This window comes from Triturus cristatus, chromosome 1_2 (assembly GCF_964204655.1).
Source record: "Triturus cristatus chromosome 1_2, aTriCri1.1, whole genome shotgun sequence".
NCBI classification, from domain to species: Eukaryota; Metazoa; Chordata; class Amphibia; order Caudata; family Salamandridae; genus Triturus; species Triturus cristatus.
In genome coordinates, this window is record NC_140580.1 from 665,893,998 (window position 1) to 665,907,986 (window position 13,989).

Here is a 13,989-nt window from a genome sequence, read left to right on the forward strand (position 1 = left end):
CCAAGGACAATCAACACCCACAGCACAGGGACACAGACCCCCGGAAGCTACAGCCAACACCACCAGCAACACCACCCAAGGGGTCCCAGTGTCACCTGTGCGTACCGCTGCTGGTCCTGCCCACGTGGAGAAGGGTGCTGGGAGGGGTGGGAGGCACAGGGCATGCCTTGCAGAGGGGTCTGGACTGCATGATGACCCCCAACTGGTACGCATCTTAGATGCGTACCAGGATAGCACCGGAGGATTTGGCCAGGTAGTGGGGATCCTCAAGGACATGCAACACGAGCAGGTCGCCCACCATGCCCGCATAGAGGCTAAGTGGGATGACATCACTGCGGTGCATCGGGACATACTACAATGCCTCCGCCAGATCAACACCAACCTGTCCACCCCCTCCTGTGTGCCCACAACATCTGTCGCAACACCATCTGCCAGCACCACAGGGAGGGAGGAGGACTCTGGCGGAGAGTCCCCTGCACCGCAGAGGCCTGCACATGAGGATCCCCCCCCCCGGAAGAAAGGGGGCCTCCGAAGAAGGACATGTGAGAGGCAGATGTCCCAGCTTATCCCCCAGGGCCTCCAAACCTGTTCTGGACAATGTTCTTTGTGCGCAACCCGTACACCTTGTCCAATCGCACACAACTCTCCCACATGGCATGGAGGGTACATGTTGGGCCAATGTATCAGATGACTGTGGACTATACTCTGGACATTTAATCTACCAGCACTTCCAACTCCAATGTGAACTTTGGATTTCCAAACCAATGTACAGCACCCACCATCCTGTGCACTTCCCTCACACATGTTTGTAAATAAACTCACCAGTACACCATACTTGCCTCTGTTGTGATTCCAACTTGTCATGTTCTGGGAGATGTCGATCTGCTACACAACACAGTGCATGCCAAATACTGCAACAATGTGACCCACGTAAGGTGAGTCATGGGGATGTGACACATGTGAGGGAGACACACCACTATGGCAACACAAAACATACTCACCATGGCCATGTTACTCATCACACACAATGATGTTGACCTGAAACACATTGGCATGCACAGACACAACACCAAGCCCAGTCTGTGGTAACAAGTCCACAGGTGAGGTAAGCAGATGTCACTCAGATGTGGGAAGACAGACAACGCACATAACAAAGCGTAGCACAGGTTCATTACACATCAGCAACACGTTTATTCCACACTAGATGCACAGTAATTCTACGTAACAGTGGACACACGCTCACAATGTGTTGGAGAATGGAAGTCCAGGGATGTGGGGTACATCAGTTGATGGGAATTGTCAACTTCCACGCTGGTGTTGGCTTCTGGGTGTTGGGGGTCAGTGTTGACCACACAACAGGCAAAGTACCCTGGGAAGGACAGACAAGATACAGTCAAAAGCACAGGAAAGAAATGCAATACACATGCACAAAACATGTTGCAAAATACCTACACAAACACTAGTTAGCAGTGCTACCCTATTGTGGAGTACACACCAGCTGAATGGACACATCACAGCACGCATCCAGTCAAGTGGCACACAGACACACTCAGACAGCAACAGAGCTGGCTCAACATATTCCAGGCTACCTCCATACATTCACATAACAACCCTGGAAACTCACATTCAGGTGAAGAAGTTGTTGATGAGCTGGGAGCGGACGTCACCATCATCTTCATCATCACTGGCATCTTGGCCCAGGCCGGGATCCTCCACAGGTGCCGGAGGTTGGTAGTCGTCATCGTCATCCTGGATGAGAGGCACCTCCTTCCGCACCGCCATGTTGTGTAGCATGCAGCAGACCAGTATTATTTTGCACACCTTTGCAGGCTCATATGGGAGGGCCCCTCCGTTCTTGTCCAGGCAGCGAAAGCGGCTTTTCAGGAGGCCGAATGTCCACTCAATCACCCTCCTGCTCTGACCATGTGCCTCATTGTAGCGCAGCTCGGCTGGTGTCACAGGGTTCCTGAGGGGTGTCAGCAACCACGGCATGTTGGGGTATCTGGAGTTACCTACACACACAAAAATGAACAACTAGCTGAGTGCGGAATACAACAGTGACAAACACACACAATGAGAAAGAGTCAGTACACACCGACAAGCCAGGCACGCTGAGCTGGCATCGGTGACATCAGCGTTGCAATGTGACTACTCCTCATAATGTAGGCATCATGCGCCGAACCAGGGAACCGTGCACACACATGTGTGATCGACATGTCAGCAAGACAGACCACCAGAGCATTGATCGAATGGTAGTGCTTCCTGTTCCGGTATGCCTGCTCATGTGCCTGTGGTGGTATCAGGGCAACATGTGTCCCATCAATAGATCCAATGACGTTCGTCATCCTCCCCAGTGTATAAAAGGCATCCTTAATTTCAGGGAGTTCATCTGGGCTCTGGAACTTGATATACAGGTCGAGGAATTGCAACATCCCCTCCAAGACATTGCGTAGCACCCGACTAAACATTGTTTGCAACATACCACCAGCAGTAGCCACAGTGTACTGGAAGGTACCGGTAGCAAAGAAGTGCAGGGCTGCCATCACCTTCACCTCTGGGGTCAGTGCTGTAGGGTATGTCCGGCCAGGTAGCAGATGTGGAGCCAACTGCTCCGCCAACTCCGCAATCAGTGGCCTGGTGAAGCGGTACCGTCTGATGCAGTCGCGTTCCTGCATGGTTGCAAGTTCTGGGAACGGACGATGGACAGCTGGTGCCCTGCAGTCCAGAGATGCACAAAGGAAGATTGTAAGTACATCCACCCATGCGGCCATGACCACCATCACTATCACAGGCTAGTTCATGACATTACACAATGTACTGAGGTGTGTGCTGTTGGGCATGGACACATATGTCACCTACAAGACCACAACCTCACATCTCAATTCCACATATCCACATGAGTGCAATGTAGTGCAATGGGCCAATCATCTGGCTGTGTCACCCAACCTATGTGCTGCTGCAACATTCAAAAAACACCCCCCAGTGACAATTGAGGCCTTATGTCTCCCAGGCATCACCGATCTTTGCCATGCAGAAACCCTGGCTCCCTGGATTGCCACATCAACACAGCAATGGACCTGATGTAGCACGTACACACCACAAGGCAAGCGTAAGTCCCACAGGTAGTGGCCACTGTTGTTCCTGCCGGCCCTACATGTACGTCTCTTAGACACACACCCCATCAAGGTTGATGCATATACCACATGGATGTGGAGACTGTCACCCATTGGTAACATGTGATCAGACACATCTGAGACACAATATGCACACAGACTGTGGGGGCACATCAGTATTGGGGCTACAGGTCTCACTGTGACGTACATGCCATCACCCCCAGGAATGACGGTGTATGTGACATGTCTTAAACATATCCAACCTGACACTGTGGCCTTGACTCATGCCCATTACTGTCCAATTGCACATCACAGTGGTAATGTGCACAACACACAAAAGATTCTGCCCCCCATGTACACGTGCACAGCCTGGGAGTGGCTGCACAAAGTGCCAGCCAAAAAAACAGCTGTGGCCACCCCAAACACCGAGGGAATGCAGCCTTACATGCCATGGGACACTGTGTGGCCAAAGCCATAGTGTGGCAGGTGTGCGCAGGTGTCAATGGCCAGTATATGTGTGTTGCATCCGTATAATAGTCACACTAATGAGGTCCGACGCGGGTGACAATGCGTACGCATTGCACAGTTCATGACTGAGCCGTGCGTACGCTTTGTCATTGAATGCAATGAGGTCCGACGCGGGTGAATATCATGCATACGCGTCGGACAGGCATGGCCCGAGACAGGCGTACGCCTTGGCCATTGAATCGTATGGAGACGGGTGCATGTGTATATTCAAAATACGCATTGTACAGTCAGTTGAACGAGCCTGGTGCACCCATTGGCTCAGGACTGTCATGGAGACGGATGCGGATTCAAAACTTGTACGAGTTGTGCACTGGAAATTCAGCTGGATGCCTACAACAATGTTGCAATTTCAAGTGTTCCATGAAGGATAAGATTTGAACAATGCGGAAGGCGTGTATGAGTCGTACTTTTGAATGGATTGGCCAGATTCATAGAATGCAACCGTGTTGGACCTATCACTTGGGACACATGGCACAGAGTCTGCCTCTGCAGCACAGATATAAGGCTGGCTGGCCCCAGCGAGCTCACTTGCCTGCACTACATGCTACTGGACCACATCCCTGCTACCACTGCTGCTGTCTATGCCTCTTCTGGCTCCTGCTATGGCACGTACTCTGGAGAGGGCCCCAGCCTTTACTGAGGAGGAGAACCAGGCCCTGCTGGACGGGCTCCTTCCAGAGTACAGAAAGCTCTATGGGACACCAGGGGAGCAGGTGAGTGTGCTGTCCACTGCCTTCCTAATTATGCATGTTGTCTGACTAGCTGTACTAGCAGTGTGTACACCAGTGGCAAGCATTCTCACTGACTAATTCCATCCCCCAAAGTGTGTAGGTACATGTAATGAATAGTTTTCCTGCTGCTAAAGTGCATTATTGCAAGCTTAAACTATCCAGGCATTGTTAACATGTCAGACATGAATGTGAATTTTCATTCCCCATAGTTGCACTACCTCTGTAATTTATTTCCCTTTGTGATGATGACATGTATATCCAAATGTGGGCTGCACAAATCTGGGGCATGTGTGTTAATGTACTTTTCACTTTGTCATCCTCACAGGTTCATGCCCACCAGAAGAAGGAGATCAAGCTGACCATCGCCCAGGCTGTTCGTTCTGTGGGGGTCTACAAGCGCCGGATCCGCAACTGCCAGAAGAGGTGGCAGGACCTTCGGGGCTGGTCCAGGAGGATAGCTAGAGTCCAGCTGAAGCTGTCACCTCCACGCTGGAGGAACGGACACCTGACCCTGACTCCCCACATGCTCCGTATCCTGGCGGTGGTCTTCCTGGACCTGGATCAGCAGCTGAAGGCCAGACAGCAGCAGGAAGGGGGTAAGTCCATGCCTGATCTGTGTACTATGTCTGACATACAAATAGCAGTATTTTGTCCTGGTTACACTTTCACATTACGTAGGTCTTGTAGTCCCAAACTCAGGTCCCTCATTTGTGTGATGCACCGTCCTCATCTGTTCCACAGGTGTGGCCCCTCCAGTCTGTTGCCTGTGTCACTAGGGCACTGTGTCCCTGCAGTCAGCTATGCTTCAGGTATCGGTCAGCATCAGTTCCCTTGAATCTGTTGTGTGTTTCATGGGTGGGTCCATTGTTTACACAATGCCTGAGATATGACATGTGATCTGTGTGTGCCCTTGAGATGTGTACCAATTGCTGGTCTGACTCGCAACATGTGGCTGGGGTATTCAAAACAAACCCATGCAGCAGGGGACTCCAATTTTTGGGCATCAGGAGTATGTATATCAAGTATGTCACACTTGCTTAGCCACCTGACTACTGTCCGGGGCAAAACACTGTTTCACTTAGTCCTGGCCAGTCATGCCCCCTTAAGGGCATTCAGAAACACTCTGTAATCCCACTCCTGTGTATGAAATTGCAGGTTGTGCTTAGTCACATGTGCCCTCAGGTGTCTGCTTCTGTGTCATTAGGGTGTGGCTTGTTGCTACGTACAACTGGGGTGTCCATGATTCAGATGGTCAGCATGACATCTGCGATGTGACTGTGAGAGACAAGACCTGTATGACATATAGGTGTGTGATCATCTGACAGCGCACAATGGCGTATGCAACTGTGTTCTTCATGCATCTGGGTTACATGCATGGCAGACTGTGATGTGTTAATGTACAGGGATTTGTGTTTGCTGAGACTCATATGAATGATTTGCATGATGTGGGGTTTTCTGGGTCCTGGATATGTTGTTTGCATGGGAAGGGCAAGTGCGCTGGTCATCTGCAGAGTTAGCTTTACCCCTGAGCTAGGATTGTGAGTCAGTGCATATTGTTGTTGTCTGGATGCCCTGCCCCTGTGACAGGAGACAGTGTTGACTGACTTTCAGGGCATCCCAGTGCCATGGCATTTAACTTGCCATGAGTGAGTCTGCGTTGTGTTCAAGTGTGCACCATGCACCCCATTGTGGCCTTGCTCATCAGGACATGAGTACATCATAGTGTGTGTTGCTGGCATGCATCCCAAGCATGTGAAATGAGTCTCGGCCCATCCCTTCATCCGGACACCTGTACTGAGTCAGTAGCAAGAGATGTGCTGTGTGTATAGTGACATACTCCTACATGTTCACTTGCATGTACAACTAATGTGTTGGTGGTGCATGTTGGCACATTGGTGTGTTGGCATCCAACATGCAACGGACATATGTGTGAAAGTCAAGGAGGGATATGTGTGCCATGGTTGATGTTGAGAATGACAATTGTCTTATCCTAAACAGTGTTGGCACTTTGAGCTGTGTTCAGCTGATGATGCCAGGGCTTGCCCTGTGATGTTATGTACTCACTGTGGTGTGTGCAGTCGGTGCAGGTGACTGATGTAGTTCTGTTACTTCCTATTCCTATCCAGATACATCCACGGCCACAGGAGGGGACAGCTTTACAGACCAGGAGGAGCCACAGAGCCTTACAGGGACAGAAGGAGAGGAGTCGGGTGGACCCAGTGGCACAGAGGGCGAGTTGAGCCACACAGAGTAGTCGTCAGCACCATCCCCCCCAGCTGAAGGCCACAGCAGCTCTGAGGATGACTTCCTTGTGGAGGCGGGTGTCAGCAGCCACCAAACCCCAGCTAGTGAGGCTGTCTCCGCCACCGCCACCACCACCACCACCACCACCACCCGCTCCCATCGGCTCCCATCCCAGAGGTCCCTGTGGGCTCCCGTGTTCATGAGCATGTCTCCTTTGTGCAAGGCACCACACCCCCTGCCCCCTGCCCTTGTGTCCCCTGCTGCCCTGAGTAAGGAGTCTGTGGACTTACTTAGACAGATCCATGTAGGACAGACGTCAGTGCTGAAGGTCCACCATGCACACACAGGTCTGTTGACACAACTGGTGTCATTCATGGAGGGCATTTCCTCGGGCATGTCTGCCCTACAGAGGACCAATAAGTCTGTGGCCTCCTCCCTGATGGCAGCAGTGTCCCTCCTCCAACAGTCCCGCACCCCTCCTACCCCTACACCACCCACGATTCCTAGCACCCTACCTGTCCCAAGCACAGAAACCCCCTAACCAAGGGCTAGACGTGCCCACAAGCAAGCACAGGGGACTGATTCCACACTCACAGGGGCTGGTTTGCTGACACACACACACAGTCATCCACAACCACTCCACAGTCCTCCGAGACCTCTCCCTCCCAGCCTCCTTCCCTTGCCTCAACTGCAACCCCATCCCCCCAGAAGCTCTTCCTCTGTGACCTTGGCCTCTTCCCCACCGACCCTGCAGATCCTGATTACAAGGGGAAGAGGAAGTCCCCACACACAGAAGGGAGTGACCCTCACACCCGGACACCCTCCCCCAGGCAAAGTAAGACCGAGACGCCCACCCGCAAGTCCCCCCGGCGCAAGAAGAGCAAGACCCCCTGTCACCACGCAGCTCCAAGGCAAAGTCTCCGTCCTCCATCCCCCAGGCCACCACTCCAGAGGTTCCCCCGCCACTCCCTGCCCCGGGTTCCCCCACACACAGATACACCATCCTCAAAATGCTAAGGCCATCCCCCCCTAGCACTTGCTCCTCCACACCTGGTCAGACAGTTGGTGCCACTGATGTGGGGACCGTTTCCCCCCACCTGCCCTGCCGACCTCACCTGTCCCCCATTCCACTCCCATGGATATAGGCACTGCTATGGAGTCCACGACCACCCCGACTTGGGCACTGCAGTGGTGAGCCATTCCACTCCATCTGACCTGCCCACTGGAGTTGTGCCGGCACCCACCCCATCTGACTTGTGCCCCACAGTTGTGACAGCGCCCACCACTTCAGTCAGCTCTACTGCAGTTGCAAGTGTCTCACCTGCATACCCCACCTCTTCACTGCCTCCTTCTACTGCGCCCTGATCCTGTCCCTGCGGTGCCTGGCCTGCCCCCATGTATGCCCCTCCGAGAGGATGACCCCGGTCCTTAGCAGAGCTGGCAAGCATGGTGTGACAGTTGTCACTCTAGTTCACTCCTTGGCATTTGGACATGGACTGGCCATTGGCCTTTTGTTTCCACAGATGTTTAGATTTTCATATACTGAATTTGTCACTCTAGTTCACTCCTTGGCATTTGGACATGGACTTGCCATTGGCCTTTTGTTAGAACAGACGTTTCACTTTTAATATGCTGAATAAAGCTTTTTTCTTTGTCCCTGTGAAGTTGATTTAGCTGTACATCATGTTGATGTTGTTTTACATGCCCTTGTACCTGTAATGCTTGGTTTACAATCCTGCATACTGATGTGTTGATGTGAGGTACTCCCTGTGGTCCATGAGATATGTGTCCTATTCTGGTGGGTATCCATGTCATCCTTTGCAGCAACCTGGGTGTGTCAGGCTCAACTATTTGTGTACATCTCTCTGTGAGCATTTCATTGGCATGGTCACATCTGTGGCTTGCACCCCTGCACATATGATGTGCTTCCCATTGTCCAAATTGTCACTTCCATATACTTTGTGCTCATCAAGACTGGACCTACAGGTGTGGGCATCATTGTAATAGGAGCAACTGGGGCCTCTGTGCAACTTGCTAGACATATGTTTTGGGTATGTGCAGATGACTTAGGGGAGACTCACGTACCCAGGCTGTTGTGACCAGAGCCTTCATTGTGTGGTAATTGATGGCTGACTGACCAAGTGTTCTGCAGACATGAGTGGGACTTGCGGTGAATATGTTTGGCACAGCTGGGCTCCCACAGCAGTTGTGTCCCCTCAAGCTAGTGTGTTGTCCAGTGACATGGCCCGGGCCCATGGTGTGTGTTGTATGTGATTGTGTGTTTGTCCACATCCCTGTTCATACACAGACAGTGTTCCCTTGATATGTTCCTGTTGTTGATGCTTGCTGAGTGGTACTGGGTTCATCCCACTACTTTTCCAATGGGCTACCAGATGTGTGGGTGCATGACACACTACTGTTAATTGGTGTATCATCATTGTGATTTGTCAGATCTGAGTGGTGATGATGTTGTCAGACACAGATGGGACACAGTCAGGGTTCCTCAAGGCACTTGTTTGTTCGCAATATCATGTAGTTGTCCCTAGGTGGTAGTTTTCAGTGATTGAGACATTTGTATGTATGTGTGACTGCTCCCACTTGTCGGGTTCACGGCTGCGATGCTAGCAGGTGCCAGCATGGGTGCCTTGTGTTTCTCCTTGGCATCTGCATTGTCCTGGGACTGTGGCAGGGATTTTGAAGGTTATATGAGCTGTGAAGTCATGGCCATATACTGTGCAGTATGTCTGTCATTCCCCAGGGTTGTAAACAGTCCTTGTGTGATGTGTCTGTGCACCTTAGTTCCTCCCAACATTCCTGTGTTTGTCATGGGTGAATGTGCAATGTCACCTGTCCACGTGGACTTCACAGATACACATTGTTGCAGTTCAGGTGTGTGGTGTTGAGGGTGGACTGATGTGAATGTTTGCATGGATGGTCCCCTAGCTCCCATTTGTCCATGCATGAGGGGCCATGCTGAGTGATTTGTGCTTGTGTGTGTGTGATGTACGTTTGTGGCACAGGACACATGTCTGGGTTTCCCTGTTTGTACGACATCTGCCTTTGTCATCACAGTGGAGGTGTCATGCATGCTTGTGTCACCCCACCGTCTGGTCCCTGGGGGTAGTGGTGTTGTGTGTCAGTCTCTTGCTGTGTTAGTTGGTGTTTATTCCAACTTGTGTCACATGTGTCTGTTGTGCTTCCTCTCATCTCCCAACACCTGATTGCCCACTGAGGGTGTCCCAATGATGGTTTACTTTTGTATGGCACTGTGTCCACATCTGTGTTACTGTGGTTCAGCCCCCCTCATGTGTTGTGTAGTTGCCTGGGATACTGTGACACACACACACACACACAAATGTTGTGTCCGATGTGCAGTGTGAGTTTGCCTGTTTGTGTTTGTGCATCTGCACCAGTGCATTGGTATTGCTGTTGTGGGCCTTTGTCTGGATGCTGTTTATGTGACACATCATTGTGCACATTCATTCTGGTTGTTGGGTGCCATTGCTGGCATGGAATGTGAGTTTGTGAGCTGACACCTACAGTCTACACATGTTGTTTTGATTGGTGTGTCTATTTTCGAGATGTGTGCATGCTTGGTGATGGTCACTTCTGCTGTTGTGTCATTGTACGCAGTATGCATTGTCAGCCCCCATGTGTGGTGCTTGTCTGCACATGGCCGAGAGTGTTATGTTTTCACAGCACTGTTAGCCTCACCACATCTCTGTGTGTATGGGACACAACAACTAGTTTGCCCCAGAAGTGTTTGATGTGTTGGGAGCAGGGTTCATACATGCTGTTTGTTATTTGCAGCTTTGACCATGATGACACTTACCTTTTGGTCACTGTGATGAGGGGGATTTGGTCCCCATCACCACAATGCTCCACATGTGCTGCATTTTGTGAGCCCCCGCTTAACTTCTGTTCTACACAGTGAGGGGGTGTTTTTTTTACATTGCCACAGTGCTATGGTGATGCTTGCCTTGTGTATGTCACACACATGTGTTGGTCACACATGTGCTGTTACTTACATTGTATGCTCATAGCCATAATCACTGTTGTGGGCATTTGTCACAGACTAAACACTGTTGTCATGATGTTATGGGGGATGTATTTTGCGGACATACCTGATGTTTGCGTATGATGGATGTGTTGCGCATCACCCATCCTATGCCTGGGGGTGGCAGGGGTGATGGGCAACATAAGCACTATGGCTGGGGGTGGCAGGGGTGATGGGCAACAGGTCCCCTGTGAGTGGGGGTGGCAGGGGTGATGGGCAACAGGTCCCCTGTGAGTGGGGGTGGCAGGGGTGTACAGGGCAACCGGTCCCCTGTGAGTGGAGGTGGCAGGGGTGATGGGCAACATAAGCACTATGGGTGGGGGTGGCAGGGGTGATGGGCAACAGGTCCCCTGTGAGTGGGGGTGGCGGGGGTGATGGGCAACATAAGCACTGTGGGTGGGGGTGGCAGGGGTGATGGGCAACATAAGCCCTGTGAGTGGGGGTGGCAGGGGTGCTGGGCAACAGGTCCCCTGTGAGTGGGGGTGGCAGAGGTGATGGGCAACAGGTCCCCTATGACTGGGGGTGGCAGGGGTGATGGGCAACAGGTCCCCTGTGAGTGGGGGTGGTAGGGGTGATGGGCAACAGGTCCCCTATGGCTGGGGGTGGCAGGGGTGATGAGCAACAGGTCCCCTGTGAGTGGGGGTGGCAGGGGTGATGGGGAACAGGTCCCCTGTGAGTGGGGGTGGCAGAGGTGATGGGAAACATAAGCACTATGGGTGGGGGGGCAGGGGTGATGGGCAACAGGTCCCCTATGGCTGGGGGTGGCAGGGGTGATGGGCAACAGGTCCCCTGTGAGTGGGGGTGGCAGGGGTGATGGGCAACAGGTCCCCTATGTCTGGGAGTGGCAGGGGTGATGGGCAACAGGTCCCCTGTGAGTGGGGGTGGCAGGGGTGATGGGCAACAGGTCCCCTGTGAATGGGGGTGGCAGGGGTGATGGGCAACATAAGCACTATGGGTGGGGGTGGCAGGGGTGATGGGCAACATAAGCCCTGTGAGTGGGGGTGGCAGGGGTGATGGGCAACAGGTCCCCTGTGAGTGGGGTGGCAGGGGTGATGGGCAACATAAGCACTATGGGTGGGGGTGGCAGGGGTGATGGGCAACAGGTCCCCTATGGCTGGGGGTGGCAGGGGTGATGGGCAACAGGTCCCCTGTGAGTGGGGGTGGCAGGGATGATGGGCAACATAAGCCCTGTGAGTGGGGGTGGCAGGGGTGATGGGCAACAGGTCCCCTGTGAGTGGGGGTGGCAGGCGTGATGGGCAACATAAGCACTATGGGTGGGGGTGGCAGGGGTGAAGGGCAACATAAGCCCTGTGAGTGGGGGTGGCAGGGGTGATGGGCAACATAAGCCCTGTGAGTGGGGGTGGCAGGGGTGATGGGCAACAGGTCCCCTATGGCTGGAGGTGGCAGGGGTGATGGGCAACAGGTCCCCTGTGAGTGGTGGTGGCAGGGGTGATGGCCAACATAAGCACTATGGGTGGGGGTGGCAGGGGTGCTGGGCAACAGGTCCCCTATGGCTGGGGGTGGCAGGGGTGATGGGCAACAGGTCCCCTATGGCTGGGGGTGGCAGCAGTGATGGGCAACAGGTCCCCTATGGGTGGGGGTGTTAGTGGTGCTGGCCATGCAACCCCTATGGTGGGCTGTTGTTAGTGGCCAGGATGTGGATCCCCTGTGTGTGTGCCATTTTGCGGGTACGTGTCATTTGTTTGTGTTGTAGGTATCTGACTTACCGTCTGCTCCGTCGGTCCCTGATCCGGTCATAGATGTAGAGTACTGGTATGACCTGCGCGATGGGATTCATGATGTGTTATTGTCGTACACGCTGCTTGTTGCTCCGTCTCGTACCCGCTGCAAGCTGTTCCGTCTCGTAGCCGTGTATTGATTTGTGGTGCGAATCGTAGCTGATATGCTTGTTTTCTGGATGCTGTGACATCCCGTGCGTGACGACCCGTCCGGTGCGTAGGAAGTACGCATCGTACTTGTCATGCCGGAAACTGCTATGGATACTGCTTCCGGGCGACTCGGTTCATCTTTAGGAGTTACGGCTCAGACGGAGAATGGGCCTTGATTCACAGCCTACGTGTTGGTCGTGTTTTTGGCAGTTATGCGTATTGTACTTACTCTACAGAACGGACCAGCTCCGGGTACGTGTCGGTTGCATGGTAAGGCAAAGGACAGCTGTCCGACCGGCCATCGGAATCTGATCCTCTGTCGGTAATCTTTGGGCTACCCCCAAGGGAGGTTGTTGGAGGCGTATTAACTAAAAGTTACCAAGCCTTGTTTTTTACTTTGATATTAGTAGCCCGAAGGGAGCTTTGTATTAAATGGATTCTGCCTTACCCTCCCACAGAAGAAGAATGGATTCATTCCATTCAGAGGGTATCTTCCTTAGATCAAGCTGGTAAAAGTACCAAAAAAACAAAATATTGGGATATACGGGATAAACGGTTGGAGATAGGAGTTAGTCATATTTAAAGCCCTATGAAACCGGGCCTTTCCTTCTCTCTCCTCCCTTCCTCTCTAAACTATGAAAAAATGTAAGATACAATTTTTTTTTTTTTTTACTACTTTCCCATTATTTCTGTCTTCTATTATGATTTCCGGGTCCAATGATTAAGAATATGCCCCAGATAGAATCCCAGGATGGGATTGACTCTTTCCCTCTGTAAAGAGGGAATTTTGTGGTCTATCAAACTCTCAAGATAAAGGTTGAGGCCCTTACAAGTATTTGAAGGTGCGGATCTGGAGATACAGGGTATCCTTCTCTCTCTTTTGGGCGTATAATAATTTATACATATATATTTACTTTAACACAATAGACAATTATTTTTAATTTATGGTAAAAGTGTAAAATAATATAAAAATAAAAATAGATTTTAATGATTTAAAGTGTATAAAACAAAAATCTATAATAAATTAAAACATTCAACTATTAAAAAATATTTAAACTTACATTTCACAATAAAATCAGAGCAACAGTAGGGCAAGTGTTGGTTAGCAAAGGGGTAAAAATAACTATTTCCACACCAGTGGGTAAGTATTCACACAAATGTAGAATGCACCACCAGCACCAAGAATGATTATGTCCATCCACTGTCCATTTTATATAAACACTTTCTTTTATTCTTCAAATTCAGTAAAATGACAGCCAAACAACCAACGCGTTTCGTCCAACTGGTGTGGACTTCATCAGGGCTTCACAAGTCAATCTAAATCAAATAAAGTAGTGGAGGGCTCATTTGGATAGCGGGCGGATCACCACCGCCCGTATGGCGGTGGCGATCCGCCCGCTGAAAACCTCCGCCGGCTTCCAAATTCC